The sequence below is a fragment of the Rhea pennata genome, chromosome 1, assembly GCF_028389875.1.
Source record: "Rhea pennata isolate bPtePen1 chromosome 1, bPtePen1.pri, whole genome shotgun sequence".
Lineage (NCBI taxonomy): Eukaryota > Metazoa > Chordata > Aves > Rheiformes > Rheidae > Rhea > Rhea pennata.
The window spans coordinates 97,978,557-97,999,390 of record NC_084663.1 but is presented as its reverse complement, the minus strand read 5'-3'; the positions used below and the strand labels follow the sequence as shown (position 1 = coordinate 97,999,390).

The 20,834-nt window shown below is 41.1% G+C and overlaps 1 long non-coding RNA gene across 1 annotated transcript; it reads left to right on the top strand.

Annotated features, from left to right (window-relative positions):
* Window positions 1-12,301: 12,301 nt before the first annotated feature.
* LOC134138582 (uncharacterized) lies at window positions 12,302-15,890 on the top strand. Its single transcript, XR_009957935.1, has 3 exons — window positions 12,302-12,481; window positions 12,860-12,900; window positions 15,791-15,890. It is a non-coding gene; the product is annotated as an uncharacterized LOC134138582 (long non-coding RNA).
* Window positions 15,891-20,834: the final 4,944 nt, after the last annotated feature.

Below are 20,834 nucleotides of genomic sequence, written 5' to 3'. Positions count from 1 at the left end.
AAAGATCTGCCCTTTGTTTTGCATGTCCTGTCTAGTGTACACTAGCTATTGTCATTGTTGTCCACTTCTGTACACAAATAAGATTTCATATACTGTTTGTAGTATAACTATGAAGATATCATTTCTTAAAAAAAAAGGTAATTTTCCTATGAAAGACCAGAACTTGTGATGTGCTTTGAGTGGCAAAACACTTGCATGTTCTTTGCTTAGATGTGACATGACTAGCATGTCTTTTAGCAGTTGGCAAAATTCTTACTCCGATAGCTATATTTTGTTAGTCTCCCAGAACTCTGGTAGTTCTAATATATATCCTTATCTGTAGCATTACTGCCTTTATTTGTATCTAATTTGCAATGGCTAGATTTTAATACATTTGAGATGCCTTATGTTTTTCTGTTGTGTAATGAATGTGTCTTAATGAATCTGCTCAACTCATGTCTAAGTAGAGCCTTGTACATTCAGTTGCAATTGCACAACACTGGATGAATTGTATCTATTTTAACCTGTTCCTGAAATGTATTTCTTATGACTTAACCACAGGTAAGATGATAAACATTGTTTTGGTCTCTGTGAAGACTGCAGGAATTAAAAAAAAATGTTATATTTTGTCTTATGTATTCAGTTAAGTGAAGTAAATTATAGGGATAACTGCTAAGTGTAGAATACGTGCACTTTGGCTACCTTTTTGCACAAAACTAAGTTCTTAGGAAGGTGGGTTTTTTTTATAAAAAAAAAAAAAAAAAAGGTTATTGGAATCACTGAGGTAAGGATTTTTGTTGTTAGACTTTCTCAAATTCAAATAAGAAAGCAAGCTTCATTAGCCATAAATTTTTACTTCAGTTTAATGAGTTAATAAGTTTGAGTGTCAAAGTGAATTTGCAGACATGGATTCATTTCTCCTTAAGTCTCTTGGTCATGGGGAAAGGGTAAATAAACATTTCTGCTAACTTTCTGCCAAAAACTGTTAATGTAAAGGAATTTAAATAGGAATTAAAATGTCAAGCGTGTTACTAATTAAACTGATAAATGTGAGTCTGACTCTGCTTTTTTTAAATGGGAATGAGAGAAGAGATAAAATTGCGGCTGAAGTAACATTATTCAGTAAAGCTTCATGGCCGCAGAAAATGGTATATGAATCTGTGGAGTTGATATAATAGAATCCACAGTGAGAAGCATGGTATATGAATATTGACTGGTGGTTTTTCCTGAAAAAATGTGCTGCTTCAGTATGTTATTGCTCTAAGCCAAGGGTTGCTGAGCTCTGTCGGAATGCATAGCAAATAAATGCATGGACACATTAAACTCCTTTGACAACAGTTGTGTTTTCTTAGCTGGAAATGGTTTTCCAAATGAATAGTGGCTACTGGAACTAGCCAGTAAATTTGTCTGTTTAAAATTTACTTGAAAACCTACTTTTCTCCCTGTTTTTTTAATATATTTTTTTTTTTTACTTTTTTTTTTTTTAGGCAGGTTGACTTTGAAAATGGTTCTGTAATAAGCTTCCCTGTGCGCTTTTCATATTCCTGTTACATGCGATATGTAATATGCTATGAGACTACATTTTTCCTCACCGGCTCCCTCATTTAGCACAGAGAGTAGCTGGCACCAGCAAAACAAACAGCTATTCGATAGAGTCGATTTTTAATTATCTGTGCTATGTCAGGGTGTCAATTGCCTGTTTTGCAGATATATAGACTCTTGAGCTGTATTACTACAGAACAACCTCAAGACTTTAAATCAAGCATTCTAGTACTTGCATTATCTGGAAGTAGCTGCCTTTTATCTCACAATTTGGGGAGAGGTTTGCATTCAGCATGTGGCTCTGTATACTTTGCTTGTACATTGTTTGAATCCTGCTGTGAAACCAGTATTTCCTTTTTCTGCAATGTTGATTGCTGTACAGTCTGGTTCATTCTTGTTGTATTTTAGGATGAGATGGTCAACAGTTTGATGTTTACTACCTCATCTTAACATGTTATCTTTATCTTATCGCTCCCCTTCTCTTTAATCTCTCCTGAAGTTATGCAACTTTGTCTGGAATTTTCTTAACTTCATTAGTTAAGAAAATTATTAATTGTTAATATTTTCCACAAACAGTGGAACCTGGGTGTTATATAAACTGAAAGCATGGCTTTGCATTAGGAAATGATCTTACATTTAAGTGGTAGCAAGTAAGGCTGTTTATAAGAAGCAATATAATGAACATCTAAGATTTTTGATAGATTTTTTAGGAAGAACTCAATACTGATGAAGTAATAGAATATACTTAGAGATAGTGTCAAGAAAATACAAAACTCTGAGTTCATATGCAGAAGTATCAAAAGCCTCAAGCTAACAGCTGGCCAGGAACTATGTTGTTTGTCATCTGTTTTCTTGATTCTGAGGTAAGTACATAATTCTCCAGGAATTCTCTAACTGCACTTTTCTGGAATAAGTGTAAGGCAAAGTGGGCGGAAAAACTCTATCAAAGCTGCTGATGCCCAGCTCTATAGGTTTGGTTTAAGTCTTCTTTTGAAGATGTAAGGAGAGGTTCTCTACTTATTTTTCTTGAAAATGAAGGCCAAGTTTACTGTCGGCAGCTGAAGATCAAGTATTTTTACACAAGTACATATTTCACAAGGAATGCTTTCAACCTTGCAAAGTTGGTTTATATATAAATAAGTTCCTCCATGCCTTCCCATCTGGCTACTTTTAAAATCTTCAGATTTTTTTCTCTGTCTGAAACAGACTTCCTTTCCAACCCTCTCGCTAGGGTTTGCCTTCTGCAGCATGATGAAGTTGGGAAGAGACTGCTGGTTTTTACATCCTCAGTGATAGATTCCCATCTTTCCTCCCTAATCTGATCTAAACTGACTGCTTTCTTGGGAGTATGCATGAATGTGGCACAGCTAGTCACACTCAGAATTATGTCACACTGAAAACTTTAGCTTGTTATGTAAGTTTGTAGCTTCTTTCTGTGCCTGTCTTCCCTTTTAAGCAGAAGATTTGTGAAGAAACCACTGAAAAGGGAATACAATGGAAAAAAGCTTGTGGGGCAGCAACTTTCTCCTTTACAGGTTTATGTGCCCTCAATAGGGCCTGGGGGTGGGGGGAGGACATAGTGTTGGGAGTAAGGCACTTTGCTCGGGCGTAAAGAAGTCGATGTTCTTGACTTGCTGCAGAACTTGCAGTCTTGACTTGCTGCAGAACTTGCAGTCTTGACTTGCTGCAGAACTTGCAGTCTTACCATGCAGGTGATGGCCTAGTTTGAAAAACATGCTGTGTGGACAAAATCATCCGCAGTTCAAGGATAGCATACCTTGCTCAGAAGTGGACACTGTAGCTACTACTGTTGAGTTGGATTTTGAATGCACTGCTTATTTGTTTGCTTGGCTTTGGGATGTCTTTTCCTTTTAAAGCCCTGTGTCAGATATGAACTCCTCGGTGTTTGAGGCATGATGGAAGTGGCTTGCATGGGGAGCTAGGGAGGTGGCTAGTGCTATGGCCTGTGAAATGTTACCAGCACTGCTAGTGCTCTGGGGTAAGAAAAAGGGAATGAGGGGAAAGGGGGAGTAATGCCACCTGGTCTAAAGGAAATTAATAGGAGTGGAAATTCCCAGATTTCTGTGGTTAACCTATTATACTGTAATAGTTGATTGCAGTTTTCATTTAATATGGTCATCTCATGATACAGAGTCTTTGTTCTAACTCCAGCCTGTGGGTTGTCACTTAAAGTATTATGATTAAATTCTGTGGGATCCTGTTCCTCTGAGCCAAAGTGTATCTCTGAAAAGGTTATCTCTGCATGGAAACCAAGCACTTTACAATGCCGGGATGTCCCACGTAGCAGGAAGGACAACCCTTGATTTCTCCATACATAGCTAAGCCTTTATGTAAGAGAGCACATATCTGTATCACAGTTCAATTTTTCTTCACAGTAATTGAGCTAACAATGTGTTTTAGGGGTTTGCACTGTATTAAGTTATTAAAAACTAATTTAGCTAGTAAGCAGCTGTTGTTTTGGCTGGGTTGTGCTTTAGAATAATATATCTGTGTGTATTGTTTATATTGATACTGAAGTGTTGCATTTCAGCTGTGTTTTATAGTACAGCCAGAAAGTCTTATAGCCTTTGAAGGAAGTAGAAGTATTGCAATTTAAAAATCCAGAGGCTTATGATAAGCCCTGGAGAAAAAAAATCCCATGCTGCTCAGTTACAATATATTTTGTTTAATCTTAGAATGGGTCAAAAAAAAAGGTCAGGAACCATTGCTGCTTGCTTATGTGTCATATCAAGTGCTTTAATTGTTTCTCTTTTTATCCCCTAAGGATCAAGCTTAGAAAAACATCTTTGGTTTATTTTTTCATCTCATCTAGCAATTGGATTTGAATCTAGGTTACCAAAAAGCCCTTGAATTTTCTTTCTTGCACTGATTCACCTCATCCTGTGTATGACTCCCTTGCTGTGACTTTCAAAGGCAATAGGAATTCTCAGAGCTATTTTGTTCGTTTCAGTATCAACCTAACTGTTTGCTTCAGCATTGACTTCTTCAGTGTATGGTGTATATGGTATTGTGCTGTTGCCTTGCTTATGTTCTGCAAAGGCTGAGTAAACTCCTTTATATTTTTCATTGGCAAGAGCAAAAGAGATTTTATTTTTTGAGGGTTATGATGCTGAGTAACAATACCCTCTCTGCAGGTGTGGCTGTTGTCACTACTCAACCTGTTTAATGTCTTTAGCTGAAGAGCTATGTATTTTTAGGCATCGTGTGTTCAGAGAGCCTGGTTCTGGGGCTGACTGATGCATGCTTCCCTCCGAGGTGACTGTTTTTGTCCCCAGAGATATAACAGGCTACTTGGCTCTTTGGAATACCAGGGTAAATGTTGCACATACCTCTCTCTGCATGGGCAGAACGTGGCTGCAGCCTGCAACTCGGACAAATGGTTCTTTTGAGACTGTGCCCTTGTGTAGGTGCAAAGGACATTAGATAAATATCTAATGGATAGCCTTCTGCTTAGACTCATTCATTTCTTTGTAGCACTTACCTTTAAAATATCTTCATACAATACCTCTGATTCTACTCTCATCTTATGAAAAGAGAATCAAGAGAACATTGAGGTGGAGTACCTGGTAATTTGGGATCATTACTTGAAATGCTGAAAGCCCACATTTGTTTCTCTCTCGTGTGTGTGTGTGTGTGTGTGTGTGTGTGTGTGTTTGTATAAAAACATCTTCTATTCAAAGTATGGTTCCTGATGGATTTACTACAGCACTGGCACTTCTGTGTGTTTCCACTCAGCATTTCCATGAAAATCAGAAGGCTTTTGCAAGCCCAGGGCTTTCAATCTTGTTTTTTTAGAAAACAATACTAGTTATATAGTGGTTGTCTGTCTAAAAGTTGGTGTAATGGCTTGCCTGCCATTGCAGAGGTACTCTGGTGAAGCTTTCTGGCATACTAAGGCAGCAAACAATTACATGAATCTTAAAATCATTTTTTTCTCACTTCTGACTCATGCGGAAGGCAGCTTCTGCAACACAGTGAAAAGGACATGCAGATTGCAGTGTTCTTCACCACATGACTTTGCCTTCATCCCCACGCAGGTCTATCTTGTATGTAAAATGAGGCAGAGCCCCCAGGGGAAAAATGGCATCTAATCACATCACTGCAAGCCAAGTGCTTGTGCACGCAGGTGCTGAAGTGAGGTTGCACAGCCTCCAACTTTAGTTCTGTTTCTGCAGCCTATAGTACTCCTAAAAAAAAAAAAAAAATCCTTTTCTTTCTTCCCCTCCGGCTTCTAAGCCTTATTTATTCTGAATCTAACTACTTGGAGCCTGATATTGTCTTGTTTATTCTTGAGTTGATGAGAAGAGAGGGCAGAAGCTAGCCCTAAACTGCAGATAAAATTTTACCAGCTTATCAACTCTGCCTGCAAGAAAGATAGTGAAGGACTATTACCAGAGGGCAAAAAGCATTTTGGCTGAGGCCAAATGAGTGCCAGTTCTCCAGGAGGCCATACCACTGTTATGTAGGAGGGTAATACTTCCTACTTTGGAAGTATCTCTTCTATCTTATCTTAATATCCTGTTAAGACAAAAATGACCTTTTTTTGACAATATGTCTCAGGCTGGAGGGAGTGTTTAAAACGTCAGTGTCTTGAGTTCCCATAAAATTTTAATACCAGTTGTGATGCCTGCAACTTTTTTCTTTTCTTTAAAAAAAAAAAAAAAAAAAAAAAAAAAAAAAAAGGGATATGCAGGGTGTTTAAATGTTCCCTCCCTCCCCCTCACCCCCAACTAAAGAAACATGAGATAACTTGCATTACAGAAACTGATGTTTCCTCCACCCTACCCCCCCCCCAAAAAAAAAAAAAAAAAAAACTTCAGTTTCTCAGAACATGAGGTAGAAATCCTAGTGATTAATAGAGAGAGAAAAGTGGTGTTAATCTCTGGCAAGTATCTTCCATTCTTTGTGGTGCTGAAGTGCGATAAAATTTTAAATCGGGCAGCTAAGTCTGGCATTAGTCTCTGGCTGTTGTTCAGTGATAACATTTTCCTGGATTTCTCCCAGACTCATTAAGTATCGGCAGTCTCAGGCAAAATAAATAAGGACTTGTGCTTGACGGGATGGATCTTTTCTGGGCTGAAATACTAGATCATTCATACACTGATATGACCTTGCAATTTTTTTGTTGGAGGGTTACAGTGAAGCCTCACAATGTAGCAGTAGTGCCAGCTCAGAAATACTTTGGCAGAGGAATTGTCTCTGTCTTCTTGCCTCTTTCCCCATAGCACTTAGTGCTGCACTGGTACTCCAACCCAATGTCTTTAGCACTGGCCTGACACTACTAATAGACATGCTTTATAGAGCCCTAGCTCCTTTTTTCACTTTTTTTCTTTCTTTTCGGGATAAAGGAATACAAGCAAGTCAGTATGAGTCAATGGGCTACTGAGTATCAGATGAGCTATGGTAACTCCTTATGCATTTGTCTTTAGCCCAAGGCAAAGTTAAGCTCAGTGATTTAGGTCAAACCTCTTTTACTGCTGGCTTAAATCAGTTGCTTTCCACAATTCATGCATCTGGGCAACTCCGCTCCCATGCAGTAATGTGCTGTGTAATTGTAGAAAATCACAGTAGCTTTGAGCTTGTTCATATTCTGTATGTATTATTCCCCCATGCCAAGGTCTCTGTAATCTCTTTAACACTTTCTGAGGATGGAGGCAGACTTTTCCCCTCTTCCAGGCACAAATCTGTAGTCCAAGTTGCCATCTGAATCATTAATTTTATATCTTAAAAACTATTCACTACAGAAAGCTCAACAACTAAAGCAGTACTTTGTCACAAATCCTTTTACGGTAATCTTTGCTGCTCAGTGCTGTTCTTCACCATATGTGCGTAGTCCTTCTCTGCAGTGTTTTCATTTATGTTGCTATAGAGAGTAAGAGATGTGTGTTTATTTTTACTCATTTAGAAAGGAATAAAGCTTAGGTCTGAGACTTGAGTTCAGAACTCAGGTATCAACACTTCCCAAATGCTGATCTATGTAAATGAAATTGGATTTTTTCATCTGTGTTAAAGACTTCGGGGTGCTTGTATCTTTAAAACATCGAATACTTAAATGTCCTCAGATGCAATATCTTTGAGAGATACAAGTGCTAGTATAAATGCTGCCTATACACCTATTTTGCAGCAAAACTCTATGAACTCATTGAAAAGTTAGATAACACCTTAAAGCTATTTATGGCCTGACTAGGAATTTTGTTTGGAGATATTATTGTGCATTGATGTTGCGTTTTTAATAACCCTGTTTAGCAAAGAGAATACTGGCTGGTTTCTATAGACTCAAGTGGGTCGATAAATGGGTAACAGATGCACGTGATGTGCTGGAAAACCACTTAGAGAACAATAGCCAAGGTCACTCCATGTCACTTCTGCAGAGCATTGCAGAACTGTGAAGCCAGGTTTCCCTCCGTTACTTTTCCAGCCAGGAAAAATGTAAGCTCCTTTACAGATTCATGCACAAATAGTTTGACTTCAGAAGAGAAAGATAACTCAGCAGGAGCTGGTTACTATGGCTATATGCATTACTTACTCTATTTAGAGAAATCAAGACAACAATCACTGTATACATTAGCTATATTTATATATGAAGGAAGCGCATTGCCAGCAGCTGTGTGAAGTTGTCATGCTGAACATCCAGCTTTGTTTGTGCCAATCAAGGACTTGGTGATTTTTCACGCATTTAAAAGCAGAATTTGCTGAAAGCAGCAAAACTCGTGTGTGGGATCAGGTCTTTTGTCTTTTTTAAACCCTGTTTTGCTCTACACAAAAGTGACCTCTGCTTCTGTCCCTCTATGCCCTTAGTGATGCCCTCACTGGGGCAGCAACAGTGTGTAATGGTGTTGGCTCTGAAATATTGAGGTGCTTGGTGGCCAGCCAGGCAATTCCATATGGAACATGGAAAGACGGACTTCTGCCTACCTTGGCTTTAGTGAGGCACTAAATCTGAGAGTACAGCTTCTAGCCAGCTATTGACATGTGGGGAATGTCCTCAGAGATGCTGTCCTGTTGTCAAATATGGTTGGAATTGATCAGGAAAGATAAGAGTGGTTGTACTCTTACCATTGGGAGAGATCCAAAGCACAATTGTGAGAATATTTTACTTTAGATTTGCAGATGAAGAAAATAAGTCTATCTTCCCTTTTTGGAGTTATCCAGCCCATTGATGCTAGAGTTTCTGTGGAGTATCTAGCTAATTTCCCATATTTTGTTGCAGGGTGACTGTTGACAGCTACCATAGCTGGGCATTGGTTTTTCCCTTTTGTACAATGCTGCACAAACACCTGAGTGTTTGGCAGATTAGGAAGATTAAGCGAAGGCTGTTACGACTGGATAAAGTTCCTGTTTCTAGTGCCTTGATTTCTATGAGTGGCAGCAATGGGCTTGGGTATTCTCAAGAGACTGTACCCTAGAGCCCAAACCGATGAAGCTCTCATTATTTGCTTTTGTGTTTTTTTTTTTTTTTTCTCTCCACTTAAAGTAGGAGTTAAATCTTCAATCTGAATGCAAACTAGAGCATATTATCTGTAGTCTTAAAGACCTGCTGTTTGAAAATGGAATAACATTTCTTCATGGAATCTGCAAAGCTTTTAATTAGTCTGAGTTCAAATTACTTAAAAACTTTCATTTAAAGAATTAAGCACTTGTGTTTTTCACTGAGTTCTGAATGATCTTAATGGAATAAAACAGGCACTTGAAACTTTCCACATAATTAAAAATAATTGAAACCTTGTGTCTGCATGTACATGAAGAAATCAGCTGGTAATTATGCTAAGTTATTTGCAACTGCTGTACTTAATGTTATGATTATGTGTTGGGTACAGACAGGCTAAAAATTCTTAAATAGGTCCACTGTGATATTAGAGATAATGCAACTCACCACCACGCTTCCGCAGTCAATTTGTCAGCAAGCTCTTTGCTGGCTGAGATGCTGCTCGTATGGAGAGACGGCATGTGTACACTCTTGCTAGAGGGTTAACTGTGCTTCCTAGCTTTTAGCCTTTAAAGCTTGAGTAGTTTTAATGGTCGAGTAACTTGCATGAGTTGTCCTTCATACCACTGAAACTTTGGCTGCTTGGGGAAATGAGGCGGAGATGCAGAGAACACCAAAAGTCTGGTGCTGGCAGGCCTTGGAGAGTAGGTTCCCCATGCCCTTGCTTTGCTTTTTAAGAAAGCCAAAAGCCAACAGTTCTGCTGCAAGTTAAAAGCCAGAGCTGTGAGCAGACTTGAGCTTTTGCCACAGGTCTGCAAAGTTGTTGCAAGCCTACTTAGAGGTCTGGTAGCCAGCAGCTGTCTTGTGCTTGCCCACCATCCCAGTTACTCTGACCTTAAAATAGGGCCCTGGTGTTTGGCGCTGTGCTTCCTTGGAGTGCCAGAAACCTCGGACGGGAGCCCCAGCACGTGGTGTTTCTTTGGCGTCCTCGTGGTCGCTCTGAAGTGGGAACTTCTCAGAGGAAAAAGAAGCCTGTTAGTCATCTTCAGCACTGACTCATTTTAACTCGGGGACTTTAGAAAGGTGAAATTAGCTTTAAAAAAAGTTAGGAATGCAAACGCTTAAATGTCTTAACCACAGTCTACCCTCACTGTACAGCAGTGTTAAGGCTGTTCGCATGCCTTAATTTTATTTCTTTAATTTCTTCAGATTTCTTTTTATCTGATCTCTTAACTTTCTGAATCAGTGATGCTTGGTTTTAGGATAATGGCAGCATCCTTGTTATATCTTTTCCTCCTGTAATTCTATTCTTAAAGTGTGTTTTTCTTTGAAATGAATATGTGAATACCAGGCTGGATTTACTTAGACTGGCTGAAATACTATCTGTGCAGGAGAATGGGATATCCTGAGTGTACTTAAGTTTTTAATACTAATGCAAAACTTTCAGCTTTAAGAGCCCTAATCCTTACTGGCTCAGAAGATACTCTCTTAGAAAGTGCTGGGGGCCTTTTCTGGTATTTGAGGTCTGTAAAGAAGTTCTAATAGACCTGACAAATGCTTCATCTTGAGAAAGATAAATTAAGATGTCTGTATTTAAAATGTTTTGTCAGGCTGTGAACACATCTGAGGTGATGTGTTCATTCTGTCATTTTGGGGGGGGGCTTTGGGGGGGTGGAGAGAGGAAGGTGGTTCTTAAGACGATAAAGAATAAAGGAAGATGGAAAAAACATCTGATGATTCTTCATTGCCCATGTTTGGTTTTCTTTTTGCTTTCTAAATGCAGCACCACAGGCAATGAATTCTCCCAATGCTCTCCTTTTGACAGGCGCTCCCCCTGAGTCCAAAAAGCAAATGAGTGCAGGGAGATTGGGAGCATGTTCCCAGATTGCCCTGCCTTCACTGAGGGAAGGGAGAGAGAGGAGCAGATACCAAGGAAATTAAATGATACGAAGACATTAAATGATTGACTGTCGCTTGGCTCGCTCTTTGAATGCACGGAGTTATGAACAGCTTTCATGGCTGGCTGACTGTCCGTGCGCGTGCCCGCCTGTCTCAGCCTGTTCTCACTGAGCCGGAAAGTGGAAGGCAGATGCGAACCCTATTTAATGAAAGATCACTACACATACACACGCAGAAAAAAAAAAAAAATCTTTGCTTATACTTTTTCAGGCTGTGAACCAGTATCGGGAAACTTTCAGGAGACAGACATCTGGATTAAGGCAGGCACCACAGCTTCCCAAAGTCGGGTTATTGTGAAGGTCTTGGATGGCCTTTTCGTATGTTACGGCTTTATCGGTGGCTAAGTGTCAGAGGTCTGGAGTTCATCGCGGCAGAGCCCCGTGTGACATGTCGCACGTTGTTACAGCCAGCAAACGGACAACGAGATGGGGAGTAAGAAGAGGGAGCGGAGGATTCTGTTTAACTTGCCCTCTTGCAACCTCACTTTCATAACCTGTATAAAAGCGAGCACTTTTTGTATTACCATTTACAATGCCTGCTAAAACTAAACTTGAAGCTGTGCCTTCCGGTTGAGAAAGCAGATATTTTCTGTCTTGTTTGAACGCTGCATGCACGGTGCAGTAAGTCAGGAAGACCTGTTTGCATAGCATGGGTATGGGACAGAAGTGTTGCCCTTTGTTGGAATCTCTTCTAAGCAGTTTTTGATTTATTATTTTTATGGAAGAGATCTGTCTTTCTGCCTTGTGATCCCTTCTCTTCTTGAAATAAATTATACTGTGTGGTCTCCTACTCCAGTTTCTGTGGGGTGTCCCCCAAAAACCTTAAGGAACACAAATGTCGTGTGATATTAGTTTGTAGTTCACATTAAACTAATGGGAATTTCAAGTGATATCAACAAATGCAATAGAAACTGTACTAGTTTCAGTGTGAGCTAGGGCTATTTTTCTGATTACAAGCTGCAAGCAGCTACAATTCAAGTTGGTGTGAAGAAAGCGAAGAATGACTCTAGTTTTTTTTTTTTTTTTTTTTTTCTGAGATATAATTTGAGATATAAAAGCTACGGCCGCTATCTTTAACAGTATTTTGCCTATTCTGTTTTGAACAATAGTTCCACTCAGTGCTATCACTCCTTATACTTTCAGTGTCTAAAATCTCTCTCATGTCTTGACTCTTGTCCTTGCTTCAGTCTAAATTGGTCTGGAAAAATAACTTGCCTTCAGTGCTTACATGGGTATCTTGTACAGAGAAAGCACTGAGAATTAAATGCCTCATTGTTTATATGGATTTAACCCTTACTTTTGCCTCAGACAATCATTTTCCTAGAAAGGTATCAGTAACTTCTGTATTACGGTGAGGTTTTTTTGTTTTGGGGTTTTTTTTGTTTGTTTGTTTTTGAGGCTAGATGCATTGCAGGATCTTGAGGCACAAAGGAGTGTCGGCAGTAGATGAATGAAGGTATCCAGACCAAGCCAGAAATGCAATGGAAATCATCTGCACTTAAGCTCTGCACTTCCTTATCTGAGGTTCTAGTGCATGTTTGTGTGAGCATGGGAGGTGAGTGTGATTTTCTTTCTTTCTTTTTTTTTTTTTTTTTTTTCCTGCTTTGGAAAAATCCCTGTTTCTCAACTGCAGTACACTTGGTCCTGGTAGAAATCCTCATCCTTCCCAATATATCCTGACAGGCAAGAAGCAGAAAAACCCAGCTTAAATAAATTTTCTTTTCTTTTTTTAATAGCGTGCTTTTGTACCTCAAAATTGTCAATGTTCTTGTTGAGGTCTGTGTGAAAATTTGCAGTTAAACCTTCTGCTGCATGCTTTAGTTCTCTGAAAATATTCAGTTTATATATATCTCTTTTTATAGATAAATAAAAACGTTATTTTGTTGCCTTTCACGAGTCATTGTTAGGATCCCGTTCTCTTCTCTGACAGCAGCAAGGCACAGGAGCCTGGCCAGCAGAGCAGGACTTGGAGAGGTGAGATGAATAACCACGGGCTTCCACAGGGCAGTTCAGCAACAAGCAAATCATGACCACTCTGATACGTTCTTTTGGTGAATAAGCTGAGGTGTCAGTGAGAAGTTTCTGCGGGAAATGCTTGTCGGATCAAAACCTGAGGCTCTCCTTTGAGTGAGTTTTGATGGAAATTTAACACGTTATTTGAGAGGACCACCAAGCCGCTTGAGTTGTTTGTATTGTTATGCTGCCGGGCTACCAGTATTTCAAGAGAAATTTCAGAGGCACCTACTGAGCTAGGGCACATTTCCCATTCTTGCTCAGTGTCTAGAGCAATCTGCCTATACGTTGTTATACCAGACACATTATTTCCTTTCTTCTTTCCCTTTTCTTTTTGAGACTGTTGTGCAAGAACAAAGTGCCTAAAACTATCTATGTGGCAAGTTACTTCAGCTTTGTGCAATCAGTCTTAAGCATATAATTTGTTTTTTGTTTTTTTCATCTGCTTCTTCTTTTCTTACAAAGACACAATGTGTATTTCAATTACAAAAAAAGAAATCAATTCTGTTACAGAAGGATAAGGTGCTAATGGGGAGCCTCTTTGTCGCTAAAGGGAATTATGCCTCTAACTTGACTGGAAATCTCAGATGCTTCTCTCTGAAGGACTCAGCCCAGTGCTGTGTAGACTTTTGCATTCTTCTGGGCTGTCCAGCAACCTCCCTTCTCACCGTGGCCTCCCAGAGCAGACCCCGTCTTCTGTAACTACTAATGGCTTGGTGCATCGTTCTTTGCTTTGTACCCAAACTGCAAAGAGGCAGCAGGCATTCACAGCAGCTTGGCATGCTAGAGCTCAACATTTCCCCCTTTCTGACCTTATTCCGTTGTACATTTTCAGAAAAAAATTTGACTTTGGATGTGATGCAATCATGCAGGAAAATAGAAATGTCCTATGCAGAAAAGAGGCTGAACTTAAGGTTCTGCTTTGGAGCATTTCCTTGCAATTTGGATACTTTGCTGGTGGTGGCATTTTAGCTCCAGTTTAAGCCTGCACGTTTTCACAATGCTGAACCTGAGTAGTAGGGAGGCTTTTTGGAGCCTGGCAATGTAAAAGGGAGGAGTGTTGCGGAGGTGGAATCAGCTACAGCCGAGCTGCTGCACAGCTCAGATTCCCAGGATCAGTTATGCAGGTCTCTAAGGGAAAAGTTCATTTTAACTAAGATTAAACTATAAGTGTGGGACATCATATTTGGGAGAGATTCGCATGTATCTGTATATGCATGTGTGTATTTATGTATATATATATATACTTACACACACGTGTGTATATATGTATGTGGATATAAATATGTATAGATACACACACACCCCAGCCAGTTGCTCCAGAACATTAGCATTGCTAAGAAGGATGTCATGTTCATCTATGGACGTATTGATGCTTATTGGTGGTGAAGTTTAAGGAACAGGTGAAAAGCACAGACATGCTTTCTCAAGCTTGCAGCAGAAAGCAATCTTAACAGCAGTTTTTAAGCCGTTAGACTTTTTGTTTGTTCGTTTTTTTTTTCCAAGAAATGCTGCTGCCTGAACTTCCCAGCAGAAATGTTGGAGTAAAGCTGTATTTGGAAAGACACAGTATCTTGTCTTTACTTAAAGAATGTAAATACTGAAAAATCATAGACTTACCTTCCTGTAATGGCTTCCTGATATTTAGTATCTATGTCAATCACATAGTTTTTCTTTTTTTTTTTTTTTTTTTTTTTTTTTTTTTTTTGGCACTTGCAATGATGATAAAGTATCCCTACAAGGCAATTATTTCACAGATTAAGTTGTCATTGCATTTCTTAGCAGTGTTTGGCTTTTTGCCAACTGTGCTACAAGACAAATAGTCCTTGACAAAAAGCCAGGTTAAGACCTGATTAAAAAAAGGAGAGGAAAAAATGAAAAATCGCTTATGTCTGAAAAAGCATAAATGTTTTTTCTTTCCCCTTACCTGTTCTTAAAAAAAAAAAAAAAAAAAAAATCCACAGCAGCTAAAAATAAAATAATAATTAGCGGAGTTAGGTACAGTCCTTGCTCATGCCTGAAAGAAAGGCTTTAAATACTTGAAGCTGAAATACAAAAAGATTGGAAACAACAAAAGCAAGCGGTGATGAAGAAGCTTGTCTCTGAGGGCTGGCGTATGTTGTGTTTGAAAGCCTAGAAGTATTTTAGGGTGGTTCTGTGTATGAAAATAGGAAATATGGTTTGCAAACCACTTGAGCAGAGCAGATAATAGCATTTATGGGCTGAAGTAGGGGCGCTGGAATCCCTGTCTTCTGAGGTAGGTTGTGCAATACAAACCCCAGGGAGAAAACCATGTATTCTCATTTTCTGTATTGACTGAGGCTAAAGCACTGCTGACCTTAACTTCAGAAGGGCGTAATAAAACTGGTGAATGGGCTACAGCAATTCTAACGAAGTGCTGCACAAGTAAATGCTTAGTTAATGAACACTGAAAAGAATAACTTGAACTGCTTATGTGAATTATTAGGGTCTTTAGCCCCTTGCCTTTCTCCAGTGGTTACGGGGTAACATAGAACGGTTTCAGAGGAGGAGAAAACAAGCTCTCACTAAGGGCAATTAAAATGGCAGGATGTGAAAGCTGTTACCAGAAGGGTGCCTTCCAACTCCAAAAACACGTCGTTACCTATTCTCTGACCTGACAGGCGGGTTAGGATAGTCAAAATTATCGGAGACCGACAAATTTTCTTTGGGGAAATAGGGCAGCATCAGCTCTTGGAGACAGAAGAGTAAGAACGGGCCTGATGGAAGACCTCGCTGTCCTTCCCCAGTGTGTTTCCAGAGCTGCAGAGCTGAGACCATTCGTTTAATTAGGCTTGCTTCTTACTGTTTTTGCTTTTCTGTTTTTTCCTAGGTGCTGCGAATCAGCGTGCGATGGGTTTATCAGCACCAGTAATCTGCTCTCAAAGAGCTGTCAGTCTCGCTGCCAGAAGCTGAGCTCGCCCATTAAAACCTTGACCCTTTAAAACGTTCTTAAGATACCGTAATGATGAAGTGTCAGCAGGGGAGAGGGGCTAATGACGGCTCTGGCACATCTCTTCTCATGGCCTGGGTTAGGAAGGGAGCGCGCTGCTGCGGCGTGGAGCCTGGGTCTGGCACGGGATAACAGGCGGAGGCCTGCCGAAAGCACCACCGGAGGTGGCATGGAGGCTTATGGGCCTTCTGGAGCTAATGAGGGAGGTTGCTGTCCTCCATGGCGGCATGCGGCATGCGGCATGTTCTCTGCGGTCACTGGTGATTTTTTTTAAGCTGTTCAAAGCAGGAAGAAGTATTCGGTTGCAGGCATCTGCATGCTGATGGCAACAGATCATGGGTTTTAGTGGTTTTAAAAAGCACTTTAAAAATTTGGAGGGACTTAGAAATTATTTCCTCGGGCACATTTGCACAGCAGCAGATGCTCTCCATGAAGAACTTCAGATTTGCACACCACCCTGTAGCTATCAGTAAAGAGCTAAAGGATGGGCACTGTTTAAAATGATTATTCAGAAAGGAACGTGAACAAACAGAAGTTACTGATACCTCTTCAGGTTGTGGACACTGGTGTTCGTAAACTAGCATGCACGCTGGAGCAGGGGAAGCATGAGGGCTTTCATAATCCGGAAAATCTCTAGTCCTAGTAACATGAGTCTAGCACAGTCTAGAAACACACTTCAAATGTGCTGTTTAATGCCAGTTTTCTCATCCTTTAGACATGTAGCAGAGTGCAACTATTTTAAAGCTAAGCTCCTCTCCACCTCCAATTTCTCTTTGGGCCACCAATCACTTGAAGAATTAAACCATACCTCTTTGTAAGAGAGAATATATCCAGTCATACAGAATGGACTTGGATTTGCTGTTGGTCAATATGTGCCAGTTCACATTTTCCTTCCTCTGAAGCCATTCCTGCGTGGATGACCTTTTTTGAGGAGCACTTCTGTTAGTTCATGTTAACTCTTTCCCATTTGTCTTTTCAATGGAGAGGGCAGCAGCAAGGAGCAGTGACCAGGCAGCCCCAAGGTAAGTTCTCAATCTCCAGCTACAGTCAGGTAGATGCATTGAGCTGAAGGATATGCTCTCTGCTTGCTTTGGAGCAGTCCAGAGGATCATGACTCAGCAGACATTTTCTCCAAACATCCATTTCTTGAAATAGCATCCTCCTATCTCATGGATCTCACTTTATAGGTGTGCCAGGATATTAAAGTGAAAATTTTATTAGGAATATTCTAAAGGCCAGATTTTGTGAAAACAGTTGGTTGTTTTTTTGGTTTTTTTTTTTGTTTGTTTTTTTTTTTTTTTTTGTTTTTTTTGTTTTGTTTTGTTTTCTTCTCAAGAAAATAGATAGGCGTTAGAAATGGGCTTTTACAGTTCCAACATGCCAGCTTTCCAAAATAAGACCACAATATTGACACTATCTGTGTCTAGAACAGATAAATGTTATTGCATTCTTTTCCAATATGTAATGTTATTAAAAATAGATTAGTCGCAAGGGCTTCTTATCAAAGTTCCTCGTTTCCCCAGAAACGGTGACCAGCATTAACCTTTCTAAAAGTAGCCCCTGCCAGAGACAAATGTCTTTGGTTGTCACTGTTGCGAATTTAATCCAGGGGAAATGTGCCGTGTATCCTGGTTCATGTTAGAACAAAGCAAATAGACTGCAGAAAGGCAGGAATAACAGATGCGCAGTGCCAATTCATGTCAGGCTAGCAAGGAAAATGAATTGATCATGTTTGACCCAGTGCTGTCTGTGTCACTTTTCAAGTGACATCAACACGGAAAGTGCTTTGGCATCAGCTGCAAAAACAGTTGTTTGCAGCCTCAAAAAAGAAAACTGAGGTGTGGGAGAGAGATTGTAGTGTTCATGCAGGGCTGACAAAAGCCAAATCTTTGTAGTACAGAAAACACGTAAGTGATAACAGAGTGTTTGAGGAAGATGCTTCCTTCCAAGTAAAGTCGGTAGTAACGGTAGTGTTGTGTCTGGAAGAGAAGCTACTGGCAGAGTGAGGAAGGAGCAGGGGGGCAGAGTGCGAGTGCGTTATGTCCTTGTGGTGTGGATCGATCATAGTCCCTGTCTTCCGCAGCAGATCCACAGCATGTGTAAATCCAAGTGTTGTGTGCCACTCACCTCGTCCTGAGTTACGTGATCAGGAGCTGCTACTTAAGCTCCACAGAATCATTCATTCTTCACCAAAACAGCCTGTACCGAGACCCCTAGCTCCGTTTGCCTTGTAACCAGAAGCCTCTAAGGGGGAATTCAGCTCTGCTGTGGATTTTATTGATGATCTCGGGCAATGTTCTCGCCTCACCCTCAACCTGACTGGTTTAAGCCCTCCTTTTCCTTACAAGCCTCCTTTGTCCGTCCAACCTGTCGCTGTCCAGTCATCAGCACAACAGCTTTAAAAATAGCAGATGCGGTATGCAAACGTTTTTATTCTTGTCTGCTCCCAAACCAAGCCACTTGCTCCTGTGGGTAACCAGGAATTTGATGAAGCTGTGGCTGAGCTGCCTCCCCCTTGCTTCCTTGGGACCGAGTCTGCTGTAGCCCTAACACATGGTCTTCCCTTGTGGCCAGCTAGGGTTACCCACAATACTTATTTTCCTTTGTTTGTGTATTCAGTTCCTTCTGGAACCAAAGGAAGCCTATGTATATTTACCTCCACTGGTAAAAATCAAATCAGTCTGGACGTATCAGTTGTTTTGCTGTTTATGGGCTGAAAGGAAATGAGACCTGAGCTACTTAACGGTATCTCTTCTATAGGAAGAGGAGTTTACGACGAGAACGCCAGACTATGCTCAAGCTCAGTCTATGAGTTTCCTGAAGCAAAACTCTCTCTAAAACTGGTGTCGCCTTTATTCATTATCTGTGATTCACTTTCCAGACAGAATCAACGTTGTCTTAAACTTTTCCTCCCCGTTCTTGCCTCCCTCCTAACCCGGCAAGTGCCTGTGTAACCCCAAGCCAGGGCTGCGGACTTGGTTCCCGTAAGCAAGGGGCTTCAAGGTGCCGGGCTGTGATTTGGGAACTCCTGTCCCGGCTCTGCCCCTCGACTCACATAGCCGCGTTCCCTCGAAAATTGCTTATCCCTCAGGCAAGAAGCTTTGATTTTTTTTAATTATTATTTTCTTTTTATTATTGTTATTTTCCTTCCTTGGGGAATTGCATCCGAATAGTCCAACTTTCCCCCACTTCTCCCCCCCATGCCCTCAGCCAGGCAGCAGTAATTAAGTTCTTGAGTACAAAGTAAAGCAACGCCTGCCGCCGTGAAAAAGCGGCGTGGAAGCGGCGGACGCTTCTCCCATGAAGTCACGGAGCAAGAATGAGGCGGTGGCGGCGAGGGAAAGCGCGCGGGGAGCCCGCCGCCACCCGCATTCCTGCGCCTTGTCTCCTCCTCGGGGAGCCGGGCGACAAATATAGACGCGGGGGAAAGCTGCCGATGCCTTTAAAAAGTTATCGCCGGTGACCTTGAGGCAGGTGCATATAAAGCCCCGGGCGGGCAGAGCCGCGGTGCTCTGCAGGCGCACGCGCGCTCGCTCCAGGGTGAGTACCAGCCGCCCCGCGCCCCAACGCGCTGCCCTAGCTCGCACGTCGCTAACAGCTCGGGGGGTCGCCGGCGTTTTTCGCTAAACCTACAGCTCTTGTCGGCCCGAGGAGGCGGTTTGAGCACCGGGGTGGCGAAGCCGCCTGCCATCCCGTGAGCTGTGTTTCTCGCACTCCCTGTCGCTGGCAAGATGTGCTATGTTACGCGGGTCACGGTTTTGAGCACCGGCTCTTTTCGTTGTTAGGCGGGACGGACCGAACGGGAAGTCAAGGTGTTTGCTTTTTATCTCTTATTTCCAAACTACGCTACCTTTTAAAAGTAATACTCTGATCACGGGCTCTTCCAATTTCTCCTGTCTTGCAAAGGGTTTCTCTCATCGCCTCTGAGGCACCCACGAGTGGGTGCTTCCTGGGCTCTCACCTCTGTTGTCAGTAATCTCATACGCTCGGAGTTAGGAAAGATGGATGATTCTGGGTGAATCAGAGCTTCTTTACACCACAACGTGCTTGCTATAATGAATATACTTGGAAAAATAATACCCCACAAAAAACCCAGAAGGTAATAGCTCAGTAACTGCCCCTAAGAGGTCTACCAATGGAGCAAAACCACACAAAGCAGAAAGAGCTTAGAACAGTTTAAAGTATATTTGGACTTGCAGCAACACCTCCCAAATCCTCAAGGTTAATATCGGAGTGGCTCCTCTTATATTTGCACGTGTGATGTGAAATAACCCTTGCATGCTCCACCACTGCTCTGTTTAGATGCCTGAACCGATGTAAGTTTACTGCTCTGCCAGTGCCAAGACAGGTCCCTTCCTGCCATGGCACTACGCGGGAGAGAGATGCTTCCATGCTGGTCTTCAGCTGTCTCTGCAGTTGGAGGTTTTGTCAGCTCTGACAGTGTTAAAATAACCGGTGTTAATTGTACACTCTTGGTCTTCAGAAAGAAAAGTTAAGGCTAGTTCTGGGGAAGAAAGTATTTTTTTTTTCTGGTGCTACAGCAACAAGACAGCAGGTCTCTAGTTTGTGCTGCAAATGGGGGGAGTGGAGTGGTTGTAAGATGCTTGGCAGTTTTGCTGCCTTTGGGCTTCACCTTCCCCAGGACGAATGCACTGAAAAAACTGCATGGATTTTATTAGACATTGAAAATGATGTTAAGGTTTTTTTTTTTTTTTTTTTTTTTTTTTCCAAAAAAAAAAAAAAGAAAAGAAAAGACTACAGTGTCTGTTTTGATAGGGGTCTTGAAAGTTTATCCGCTTCCTCTGGATGTGGCAGGGTAAGTAAAATGAGGGAACAGGTAATATCTGAGGATCACTTGTGCAGCTTTGAATAGTAATCAAATAGTATCTCAGATGGAAAGAAAAAAAAAAGTCTAAAAAAATTC